The sequence below is a fragment of the Marmota flaviventris genome, unplaced genomic scaffold (assembly GCF_047511675.1).
Source record: "Marmota flaviventris isolate mMarFla1 unplaced genomic scaffold, mMarFla1.hap1 Scaffold_48, whole genome shotgun sequence".
Lineage (NCBI taxonomy): Eukaryota > Metazoa > Chordata > Mammalia > Rodentia > Sciuridae > Marmota > Marmota flaviventris.
In genome coordinates, this window is record NW_027288296.1 from 2,755,963 (window position 1) to 2,769,479 (window position 13,517).

The following is a 13,517-nucleotide window of genomic DNA, read 5'->3' on the forward strand; positions in this document are numbered from 1 at the left end:
CAGCATCACCATCCAAGCAGCCATAGACTCTGACAATGATCATGGCTGGATTTCAATACAACTATATGTACAAACCAGGCACCAGGCTGGATTCAGCCTGTGCTCTGCACCTGCCCAGCCCTGTTCTCTACTCCTGCTCTGGTCCCAGGCCCTGACCCGCAAACACATCTTGCTTCCCAGCAACTCTAGAAACTGGTGATTTCTCAAGAAGAGAGCATGAAGCTCTCTGCTGAATTCCACCCTCATAAGTGTCAGGAGGCTTTGGCACTTCAGGGCTAGAGATGAAGCAGCAGACAAAGGGCAAGGAATTGAGTGAAGATATTCCCCAACTGTGGCCCAAGCTAGGGTGAGCTGGAGAATCTGCAGGAGCGCTCCCAGGGAGAGGGACTGTAAGGATGCCTCATCCTCCCTGAAACACACACCAGCCACCACTGTTGCTTAGAAGCTGATTTCCTACAAAGTCATGCCTCCCCCACACCAAAATGTGGATCACTGCTGACAGGATCACATAATTTTCAAAATGTAAATGCCCTAGAACTTGTATTCAAGCATGGGGTCCATTCATTCATTCAACAACCATCAACTGTGCCAGGCCTTGCTATGGGTGCCACAGAGACAGGGGTGGATGAAACTGACTAGGATCTCATCTTCTGGGGAGAGAGTCAGTAGATGACTCCAGCAATGGCCAGTGGTGACATCTGTGAGGATCATGAAATAGGAAGACATGGACAGTAACAGAAGAGCAGGGAGAAGCTGAGGGCTGCACAAACCAGTGTGGTCAGGGAAGGTGCCTCTCTAACAGCCAAGGATCAGGAAAAGAACCAACCCAGGGAGAGGCAGGGAACATGTGTTTCAGGCAAAGGGCACATGCTAGGACCTCAAGATGGGGGAGTAACAGTAGATTAATTAATGAATAGGGTTTTCATCTGCAATTGGCTCAACTCTGATATCCAACTTGAGTGATAAATGATCCAAAGCAGCCACAGATTTCCCCAGAATAGCTGTGTGTGAGGTCCCGGCAGGAAGTTCAACTCAGTGAAGAATTTACTTGATAATTTCCAGGACAGAAGAGTATGGAGTGCATGGCCCTCCCACAGACCCTCAGAACCCTCCTTTTTATGAACTGGAATATCATCAATGACTCCATCCTCAAGTGTGGTCCCTGGGCCTTAGTTGTGGAAAGAGTTTCAGCAAAACACAGGGAAAATCCCAGCTGCTTTCTGACCCATGAAGCAAAACCACAGGCAGTTTCATGGGCTCTGGGATCCTGAATAAGTTCATCTGGGCAGTTGCCAACAAGATTCTTTTGGTCCACCTGCATTTCAAAGTTTGCCAATCCCAGCCCACCTGGGGACTCCCAAAGCAAAGCCAATTGATGAGGGGCTGGTAACTGGGCACACAGAACTCTGTCCCAACACACACCCTACCATACATTTCAACAAAACTATCTTCCCTCAGCACATCACTTGGTCCTGACATGCACAAAGATGGAGACAATAAAGGATGAGGGCTCCCCAAGAAACCATTCCACAGTCTCCAAAAATGAAAAGGGATTTACACAATAGACCTACATAGTTTCCAGGAGGCACTATGGAAAGCAGATAAAGGAAATGAAATTTAAGAATATTTTTCTTGTTTAAACAACATGTACCAAGTGAATGCGAGAGAACAGATGACATTCTGCTTCATGACATTAGAGTGATCAAAGTATTTAAAGAAAACTTCCCTGTTCCTCTTCTCCTAAAGCCATAATTGTGTACCATTGCAAGAGGGACAATGCCCACAAAGGTGGTATGGCTGATAAAGATCTCAGAAATTACCAGCTCACTCATGAAGTCCTCGATTGGGTATACCACTTGCCAGCTGATTTGCTGGGTCCCAGCCAGACCATTGCTGTTGTTGACGCCAAAGTCCACTTGTAGGATCCTGTACACTGAGCCATTTGCTCTGGAAAACAAACACATATTAAAGTTCAGATTGAAGCACTTAACAGCATAATGTGAAGAACGCAGTAAATGGCCCATTCCCCTTTGTCAACCAAGGAAACGATTGCCACCTTTGATTCACACATGGCAGTGTTCAAAGAACCTGGCCCAAAGCTGCCTGTCTGTGGCCCCATCTCAGGATGAGCTTTCAGGATCCTCTGTGGACAGAAGGCTGCTCCTTATTGAATGAGAAGCTGCAATGGATTCTTTCCCAGAACATGGTGACAGTTCCCTCCCTTGTCCAGCTGAGGAGGGAGGTGCCAGTTCCTCAGTGAAGGCCACCTTACAGCCCACATCAACCACCTCTGCAAAGGCCCATTGACCAAAGATCAGGCAAACAAGTTCTGGAGATGAAAATGTGGGCCTATCTTTGGAGGAGCCTCTGTTGCCTAGGTCCATGTGCTAGATGGCTACTGGCACTGTAGGAGCTGCTGCTACTGAGCATTCCATCCAGTGGGACAGAGAGCTGCAGGATGGGGACCCATGTAGGGACCCCTTGACAAGCATCTTCAGAGCCCCGGGCAGTGGTCCAAGCACAGGCTTTGGAGTCAATGGCTTTTACCACAAACTGGCTGTGGGACCATGAGAGTTGCTTAATTGGGCCTCCACTCAAACAGCTGTCAAGTGGGAATAATGACAGATGTCCACTTCAAGGACTCAGGTTTCTAATTTTTGAAATGTTGTTCACCTTAAAGACTTTAAAAATTATTCCTAGCTCCTGATATATATATATATATATATATATATATATATATATATATATATATATATATGTATATATATACATGTATATGAATATATATATATGATTTTATATAAGTCTGTCTATATATGTGTTTGTGTGTGTGTGTGATTTTAACAAAATCTTTACATAAAATAAGGTATAGATGAACAAATCACACAAGATGTTCCTGAGATACAGACTAACCCTTCCCTGTGTTCTTCCACTTTTCAGTGAACCCTTTAACATGAGGAGAGGAGAAGCTAACACCAAACGGTGGTGAGGAGGGGGCAGCTGCACTGGAAAGTTGCAGAGGTGCTGCATGGCCGGATGAGGACCAGCTGGAAGCTGCCTCCTTCTTCTCAGCTCAGGTGTGAAGTGTCAGCCCACTGGGAGACACAGCCTGATGCATGCCAAACATGATCACATTTCCCAGTGCACGTTGGACCATGGCAACCGCATGGAGAGGGCCTGTCCTCTGCAGAAAGCCTTGTCTTTGCTTCTCCTCTTCCCTGTGGACAACAGAGCCTCCCTCTGCCCCAACCACAGTGCTCAGAAGAGGAGGGCTTTGAACTATGGGTCCTGGTGGCTCACCTCCTGAGGTCTAGGTCCAACAGCCAGTAAAGGCAGGGAAACACTTGCCTCCACTGGCCAAAGGCACGTGGCTTCTATGCAGAGAGCCATGTCCTCTGTCTTGTTCCCTTGGCTTCAGCTTATCTGTACTGAACCTTTCCAATTTGCTTCTTTTTCTAATCTTTTGTCTTTTGGCAACACAGCCCTTTATCTTCTGGCTTCATCTTTATTACTGACATTCCCTCAGGATTAGTAGTCATTACAATATTTTAAATTAAGACCTGCACTGCCCTCCTAGCTGTGTGCATCAGGGCACCCGACACAACACGTGTAATTCTTATCACAGAATTTCAGGCAGTTTGTACATTATGTTCTATTAAAAACTCAGTTCCACTCAAGGTTGTCACAACTCAGAGATCACAGCTTCCTGCTGGATGATGTGCTGATATATATTCACACATTCCTGTTAGCAGAAAGTTCCCTCCATGGGCCTGTGCTTCACACCTCATTTGATATCACAATGCAACTGAAGGCATAAAAATAAGCAGTTATTTATTTATATTATGGAATGGATTCTAGAGGGATACTAGATGAGCATAAAATATCACACCATAGCCACAATCCCTGCCCTTCTTCAGCCCTGGGGAGAAGGGTGGGGCCAGGAGATGTCAATCACACATCTCTTTCTCAGTCACTTCTAAGAACTTCAAACTCTGCTCTCAGAAGACAACAGTGACAACCACCTCCAAGAATTTGTGTGGTTCTCTGCATTTGAAACATTACCATTTGACCAAATATTTCAACAAAATTCCTTCTGCATGGAACCTGGACACCATCACCTACCCAGTGTCCCAGGATGCAGGGACAGATGGCACCCACAGCATGCTCTGGGGGTATCAGGACCCCTGACACTATGGTGACTGTCTGGCTCACTCTCACTCAAGTCCCCATCAGAGTCCATGGCCTCCAGATCCCCTCCCACCTTCCATCCAGGCCTTCAGCTGAGGTTGATGGGAACCCCTGACTTCAGAGATGGCTATGGCAGTTGCTTAGGGGATCACATGATCATAGTTATATCCCCAGGGCCATGGATGACCAGGACCTCTGCTGGGCCTGTCTGGGAAGAAAAACTTCTATCAGAGTGACCACATCAACAGATGGATGCAGATGTAGTCAGTGTCCACCATCCTCCTCAAGAATGGAGAGCACTTGAGAGGTGTACAACCATGGGAACATGGGGACAGGCTCTGAGTAGAAGGTTGGAGCCCTAATCCAATGCTCCTGGTGCCCGTCCATCAAAAACTCAACCTGCCTGAAGACCTTCATTGTTACAGGACCAAATGGACAAAACCACCTAATAAACCAAGCACCCGAGAGGAACTTTTCTACCAGGAATACACACAGCAGTGCTGTTTGTTATGACTTGGGTCTGGAAAGTCCCCCAAAGTCTCATGCACCTAAAGGCTTAGTCCCCAGTGCAGAAATGTCCAGAGGTGGTGAAGCCAGATTTAAAATTAGGTAGTCAGTGTAGTTAGGTAAATCGGGTCTAATATCAAGTGAAATCTAAAATGGAGGCCATGTTGAGAATGAATTTCTGGAAAAGCTGAGCAACTCTTGGAATGTTAATGAAGCCCAGAAAACAGCCTGCAACAGATTTGAAGACAGCCCATCCCAAAGAAAGTTAATGAAGCCCAGGAAACTTCCCCCAACAGATTTGAAGATACCCCCATCCCAAAGAAATGTTAATGAACATCAAACTTTACTCAGAAATGCCCAGATTACTTCTTTGGCCAACCTGTGTCCCAACCCTTCCCACCAAAAACTATAAAAAGGGGAACACATTCACCTTTCCATCACCAAAAACTATAAAAAGGTGAACACATTTGCCCTTCAATGGATTCCACCTCTTGGGTCCCCTTCTTCCTCTGGGAGAAGTCTTTTCTGCTGGTTTTTTTTTTTTTTTTAATAAACTTCTAATTTTCCACTCTGACCTTGCCTCAGCATGCTTCTCTGGAGTTATTCCTCAACATTGGGGAAGCAAGGACTCATCACTGGTCAACAGCGAAAACAGTGGGGATCATAGGAAATGACTCCATCCCCAGGTGCTGACCTCCTCATTGGAATAATGCACCAGATGGATTGAAGATGGGAATGGATTATTGGGAGTGGGACCCTGTTGGAGGAATGTCATCACTGGGGATGTGGCCTGACAAGGTACCTCTCATCCCCAGCTCCTGTCTTCTCCACTTCCAAGGCCTGGGACTGAGCAGCTCTCCCCACCACACCCTCCAGCCATGATGTTCTGCCTCACCTCAGGCACAGAGCAATCTATTTGGTCAACCATGAACTAAAGCCTCTGAAATGGTCAGACAAAGTAAACCTTCTTTACTCAGAGCTCTAGGGGTCATGTATCCTGGTCACAGTAATGAAAAGCTTCATCACACACTGTGCAAAACAGAATAAAGCCACAGCCCTTGACAGACACCAACTCTGAAGAGTACTATCTGCCACTCTCCCCTCTTCATTCCCTGATGGCAGAGACCATCTCCCACTACAAAGCCCAAAATACTATCCAACAGGTACTTCCCAAGAGCACCTGCTTCTTGGGCAAAGGCAGAGATCCCACAGCTTACTGATGAGCTCTTAAGGGAAGACTCCCCTGGAGACTGATTATAGAAGAAGACACTTAGGACAAGTCCCACTCCTTTTCAACCCCTGAATATTTCTGGGTAAGTTTTCAATGCCTGAAAGAGCTGCAGCCATCTTGTGACCATGAGAAGATGAGGTACAGGATGGTGGTCAGTTCTCTGGCTTGATTGGAGTAGAAGGACAGAAACACTGAGCAGACATGTGGTACCACTGTGTCACCAATAACAAGACCAACCAGCTTTGAATTGCTTGGGATGTGAGATGACAAAATTCTTTTGTAGCAGCCATCGGCAGGCAGATGATCTATTACTTGCAGCTGAATGCCCTGAGCTAATATTAACAACTCAGGAATTTGATGTGATCAAGACTTGGGGTGCTCAGTATTTGGGTATGTTCAGGATTTGGGGATGCTCTAGATTTGGGGTGCCCAGCATTTGGGGGTGAGCAGCAGATAGACATAGATTTCCAGAGACATTGTGGTCACCTGAGGCTGCTAGAATGAGTTTGAAGGGAGAGGTGTCCAGATCACCCAGACAGTGGTTCCTAACAGGCTTCTGACCAGCACTTATCTGAGGCCCTCTTTCCCCTGAAAGAGCAGGCAGAGGGAAACACCAGCTGATGCTGTCAGGGTCACCAGGAAGAGGCAGCCACACCATGCCACTTCAGGGAACAGGCTGTCCCCACCACTCACACACCCACCAAAGATCCTGTGTTTGTGGTCCTCAAAGAATCTAATAGAGAAGAAAGGAAAGATAAAAGACTATGACAATGCAGCGTGACAGAGCACTTGCCTGAGGGGCTCATGTACTCAGATAAGGAGCTGGTGCCTCACTCGGGGTGAGGCCTGAGCCATGATTGTGGCTGCATAGCTGCCACAGTAATTAACCTGAATAACCACTGAAGATGCTTGCCCCATACATGGGACAGGGCAGGGGCCAAGACTTCAGGCAAGGGATCTGGTCACCCACAAGTTGTCCCGATGCAACATCATCAGTGAGGGCCTCTCTCTGCAGCAGAGCTGAGCACAGCCCACATACCTGTGGTTCGAGCCCCAGCTGGAGAAGAGAGGCTGCCCCCCAGCAGTTACAGGAACCTAGCTTAAGACCAAAGATATGCACCAGTCCCCAGGTGTGACATCAGAAAAATGACTATTTAAGTGGAAAGGAACAATGACCCCCTCAGTGGAGCTGCATCGGTCTAGACGCCACCTCCAGCCCTCGGTTCCCACACAGTACCCAGTCTCTCAACTGCCTTGGGCCTTGGGCCATTCACCTGCCCTGGGTGTCTGGTGGCCCATGCAGGCCAAAGTGGCCATCATCTGGGTGCTGCTGTGGTCCACTTCCCACTGGTCTCTATTGCTGGTTCTCAAGGCTGCGATCTTCACACCTGCTGCCACCTTAATTCTGAGAGGTAGGAAACAAAATGTATAAGAAAGCATCCCAGGACAACTCCGCAGGCCAACACGACCCTATAAGGGGGAGTGTGGGCATACTGTCCTCTCCCCAGGAGACAAGAAGAACACTGTGAGTGGCTTTCCTCTGAAAACAAAGTGTCCTGTTATTTTTACGAGTGCCTGAAAATCGGAGCCCAAAGCATTGGCCATTTCCATTAATTTTCAGTTTAGTCTGAGTTTGGACAGGTCACTTCCTGCCACTGGGATTCATTGGGTGTGATAGGCATGTGGGGAAGTAGATGGACTCTGCCCCTCACCTGCAAGTGGGAAACAGTCACCATGGGATGGGGAAGGCCAGGCGCTGCCACATCAGGGACCTAGGAGGCCACTGCACTGAGCACTCAGTGATGGGGAATGCTCAGCAAAGCTCTTGCAGTCTTTCCTATGAACACACAAAAGGAATGCCAAGGGCAGACGAGGCCCATGTGCAGGAGTCAGAGAGCAAAGACAGGCATAGGGAGTTCATGTTCAGCACTGCTGAGACCTAGGGAGCCAAGATCCCCTCAAGATTAATCATCAGACCACATACGGTCCAAGGTGCTGCTGGTTAAAACAAGATGAGCAAAAGTAAAGATATAGTAGACAGTGACATGGGAGGAATGATCTACAGATCATCTGATAAGAGCTAATATCCATAATATGCAAAGAGTTCTTTCAAATCAATAACAAAAAGACAAATTATGCAATGAAAAAATAGGCAAAGGTCTTGACTGCATAATTCTACAAAGAAGACATACAGATGGCCAACAGGTGCATGAGAAGATGCTCAGCATCGTCAGTCATTGGGAAATGCAAATCAAGACCACAGTGAGCCACCACTCCACACTCACTCACTATTTAAAATATGACATAAAGGAGGTGGCAAGGTCCTGGAGAGATCAGATCCTCACATGTTGTTGGTGGGGATATAAAAGGCACAGCTGCTATGGAAACGGTTTGCCAATTTCTCAAAACGTTAACCTAGAACTACTGTAGGACCCACATAAGCTTTCCCTTGTTAGGAAACTAGAAAGCAAAAAGGAAAAAAATCTGGGGAGGGTCTCATGAAAATAGATGAAAAACCAGAAGAGGAGGGAGTGGCAGCAGGGAGGAGGGAGTGGGGAATGAACTGGACCAAATCATGTTTGCATACTTATGGATGCAAGAGATCCCCTAGTATGTATAACAATTAGTTTCTTATAAAATGACTATAGGACCCAGCAATCCCACTCCTAGGCTTAGAGTCCAAAGAATTGAAAACAGGAACTCAGTAAAATACACATACAAACATGTGCACAACAGCACTGTTTGTTTGTTTGTTTGGGGTTTTTGATTTGTTTTGTTATGGTACCAATGATTGAATGTAGGGGCACTTAGTCACTGAGCCACATCCCCAGCCCTTCTTAAATTTTGTTTAGAGACAGGGGTTGCTAAATTGCTTGGGGACTTCCTAAGTTTCTAAGGCTGGCTTTGAGCTTGTAATCCTCCTCCCCAGCCTCCCAAGCCACCCGGATTAAAGCTGTGCATCACCACCTGGCCAGTGCTGTTTATAATGTGCACAGGGGGCAAGAACTCAAATGTCCATCGACTGTTGAGGAAAAACTAAAGCATGGTTCATTCATGACCTTGGAGTATTACTGAGCTGTTTAAATGGCTGAAGAAAGATGCGTGCTCCAACAGTGCCCATCAAAAAACTATTCTATGAAGTGTGGGAAAGTGAACATATTGAGTGGTATGATTCATACAGAAAGTGAACCATAGAGACAGAAATGCAGATCAGTGGTCTCCAGGGTCTAGGAACAGCAGGGGAATGGTGAGGTACTGTTTAGCTAGTGGGTACAAACTATCTTTTTTGGGTGATTGCTAAATGCCACTGAATTGATGGCTTTAAAGTCGTTAATTTTATGTTACATGAATTCTAACTCAATCTTTTAAAAAAGAAAAAAAGTTTGGGGTGGGCACAGGTAAATGACCCACCATAATTCCATGTGGCTGAAACTTTAAAAAATTTCTAAAAGGATTTGTCAGAATCCTAACCTCTGTATGGCCCAAGCGAGAAATGCTCTTGTAGCAGAATTTGAGGCATTGAAGGATGGAACGTGGGGATGGTATGAAGCTCTTGCTGCTGCCTGCCCAGGGAACCCTGCAGTGGGACTGGGGACTCAGGTGTGCCTCTATAACTAAAAGAAAAGGAAATGCGGTGTTGTCCCCTCCAGCTGCTCCCTGTCCTGCTGCCCTCCACTCCTGTTGCTCTCCCCTTCCTGGCATGGATCCCTCCCCAACTGCCCTCCTTTCCTGCCTCCCTCTTCCTTATGCCCCCTCTTCTGCATCCCCCTCTCTCTCTGACAAGTCTGTCTCCAGACTCCCAGCTGCTTGGCTGCCATCTCTTGTTCCTGGCATTTCCTGAAAAACCTCGGCCAGGAGAGATGGCATCCACTGGAGACCCTCACAAATCTTGCCCTGACTCTTCTGTCCCTCTTTCTGTATCCTGTTGGCTTTTTTAATAATGTGCACAGGTGGCAAGAACTCCAAACTTTCCAGTGGGTGAGTACAGTGGTCCCTATGTGCCATGGGTAGGGATCACTAAGGAAGCCTGTGACCAGGACTCAGTGATGCTCAAGGCTGCCAAGCACCTTCTCCCACTCACTGTTTCCAACATCCCCTGACAGTTAAGAACTTCTTGGGATCAAGTGCTATGCACAAAGCCCAAGGAAATAAGAAGGCACAGAGCTCAGGTTGGACTGTGAGTCTCAGATGGCATGGGCCACAGGCCAAGACCATGGACACACATTCCCAGGACCAATTTAACACTAGGAAAATGATTTAGTAACCAATGACAACATGCCTCTGGCCTTCTACTACAGGCAACTCAGCCTGAAGACTCTCATAGATCCATGGCACCCTCATCCCACTGGGTGGCAGGCATGCTTTCTGCTCCCATTTTCCATGTGATTACACTGCTAAGGTGTCACTGGACAGGCTCTTATGTGGGTGGCCAAGGAGAAAACTGTCCACTTCAGCCAGCAGAAGTAAAGATGGCTCATATTTGGAGAGCAGATGCCACCATCTCTACTGGTAGCCAACAGGCAGGAGAGTGAGGTCAGTGCATCCACTAGATCAAGGCCCCATGACCCCTGGGAAAAGCACTCATGATCCAAATGCAAAGGCACCATGACCAACCCAGGTCACACGTGAGAACACTGTGTCTGGTGTGAACAGGACAGAGGCAGCTGAAGGCCCATGGGGCTCTCATGGGTCTGTGTAGCTTCCAGGACCAAAATCCACGGGGCCCATGGCCAAACCAGTGGGCTCTGCACAGACTGCCTCAGGCCTTGCCTGCACCATGCTGACCCCTCCAGCACAGCACCAGGACTCATTATCTGGCCTCCCAGATGAGAAGCCTGGGGAGCCAAGCAACATGATCAGAAGGTACACCTACTGCAGGGCAGGCCAAAGCTCAAACACTGCCCCTGGGAGGCAGGGCATGGCTGGCCACACAGGGGCCAGGCCCAGGCCCTGGCTCTGCCAGTAGCTAAGACTGTAATGGAAAGTGCTGAGAGGAAAATGCAGTGGGGTCTGGAGAGCTCCCCAACCCCACATCCACCCAGCACCCATGATGTGGCTTTATGTAGAGGGGGGTCCTCCACCCCTGGAGTTCCTTAAGGATCTCGAGAGGAGGCTTGTTGTTTTAGTGTGGGTGCTGAGTCCAGGGAGTTGTGTCTTTATGAGACAAAACAGGAAAAGACACAGAGTCATGGAAAAGATGAAGAGCAGAGGCTGGAGCACCTTCTCCACCCCACAGCATCTGCACTGTGAGCTTGGGCACCCCATGCCCAGAGCACAGATCCCCACTGCTCTAACCACCACCTCCTTGGTCATTGGTGTGGCAGCTGAAGGACACTTGTGCAGGGCTGTTTCATGAAGTCCTACGATGGTGTTGTGGGATGCAGGTGCAGAGAAGGAAGAGGGCAGATGTGGGCAGGGCAGGTGTGGTGCAAGTAGAGAACAGGTAGAGGGCAGGTCCTGGCATGCATGTTATTTTACATATGATGCACAGAGGAGGTGCCAAGAATATCTAGGGGACAACAACTATGCAAATAATACAACATGGCAGGTGAGGAGGAATGAATGGTATGAGTTTGCCGTGCAGGCTTAAGAAGCCCTAAACACGCCATCCACCAGCCCCCAGGACAGCAGGAGTCATGCAGGATGAAGGAGGCAGTTGGGCCAGAGAGGATCACAGAGGCACTGGGAGCAGGTTGGGGTTCAGCTGACTCCCAGTGAGACCTGGGCAGTGTAGCTGAGCTGCTGGGACTTGGCATCCATGTACATGAATAGTAGGTGATGACACTCACCCTCCTTGCCATGGTGAATGTTAAATGAGGCACACATGTGCCCTGCACGGAGTATTAGAAACTGATCCATGTTAATTACTGATACTTTCTCAACATGAACCTCCAGATACTCCCCAGAGAGGACAAACTCAGCACTTGATCCCACCTGATGAGGTTCCATGGGAACTGCTCTAGGACACCAGTCAGCACCCAACCACCTCTATGAAGTCCCTGGGAGCTGTTCTAAGACCCCAGCAGCATCCCAACCACCTCCCCTAAGGTTCCTTGTAATAGCTCTAGGACCCAAGTAGCACCCCAATCACCTCCCCTGAGGTTCCCTGGGAACTGCTCTAGGACCCCAGCAACATCCCAACCACCTCCTCTGAGGTCCCTGGGAACTGTTCTAAAACCCCAGCAGCACCCCAACCACCTGCTGTCCAGATATGATTTCCTTATCCACCTCCTGTTTCTTGGCAGAAAATTCTTCCCACACCCCAAGGCAGGGAAAACTCCTCACTTTGGTATGGCAAATCCACTTCTTTCATAAAATATTTTGCTCTAGAGAACATCAAACTCTGAAACCTTTGGACCCATAAGACCTCAGTGCATATCTGAAAATTCTCAGAAATTTTATAGCGGTTGCAATTGTAAACACACACACACACACACACACACACACAAACACCAACTCTGCTTCATGACTGCTCAAGTTCTATTCATAGAGCCATTTCCAGTGCAGCTCACTACTGAGGTTTAATTGATGCCCCCATTTCTTTCAGGCAGCTGATCCTATTAAATTTACACCTGAGGCTTCTCATGGTAACAGTGTGGCTGCCACAGCTCCAGATCTTATACCGACATCCATAAAGAAAGAAAGCATAACTCTCTTCCCCACAACAAAAATTCTGGAGCCAAAATTTTATGAGATGAATCCTATTGAGTATACATTTTTTATTCCTGCGCCAAGGGCAAAGTTAATCCCATTTTAATCATCCATGAAGGGTTATCAAAGAGAAGCTCCTCAAAGAAGATTGAAGTTATAATTAAAGTGGAGTGCTGTGTATCAAAAGTATAAGCCCGATGCCAAACTATTGACATTTTGCACCTTTCTTTAACACAAGTTAATTTTTTTTTTCCTAATCACAATCCTTGGTCCAAATTTTCCCTCAATTTAGGTTATATTTGTTTGGAGCAATTAAAGCCCAGACTCCAACACTGATTCAGCCAAGATAGATATCAAGAAAACCATCCTATTCACAATGACCTCAAAAAAATAAAATACTTGAGTACTAATGTAACTAAGAAGGTGAAAAATTTTACAATTAAAATCATGCAACACTGAACAAATAAATTGAAGAAGACCCTAGAAAATGGAAAAGACCTCCCATGTTCTTGTATTGGCAGAATTAGTACTGTCAAAATGGCCATACTACCAGTATAGTAATATACAGATTCAATGTTATCCTTATTAAAATGTCATTTTTTTCACAGAATTTGACAAAACAGCCCTAAAATTCATTTGAAAGAATAAGATACACAGAATAGTCTAAGTGATACTAAGTACAAAGAGTGACATAGGAGGCATCACAATGATGTAGAGGATTTCAAACCATACTCCAGAACTGTAGTTACAAAAACAGCATGGTTTGGCATAAAAACAGACATGAAGATGAATAGAATAGACTAGAAGACACAGAAATAGACCCGCACACTTACAGCCATTGGATACTTGACAAAGTTTCCAAAAATTTATGTTGGATAAAAGATAGTCTTTCTAACAAATTGTGCTGGGAAAACTGGATATGTATATGTAGAAGAAGGAA

The 13,517-nt window shown here is 46.9% G+C and overlaps 1 pseudogene; it reads right to left on the reverse strand.

The window, feature by feature from the left end:
- Positions 1-662: 662 nt before the first annotated feature.
- The window catches only part of LOC139704243 (transmembrane protein 132B-like), a 46,394-nt pseudogene continuing 33,539 nt past the window's right edge, over positions 663-13,517 (reverse strand).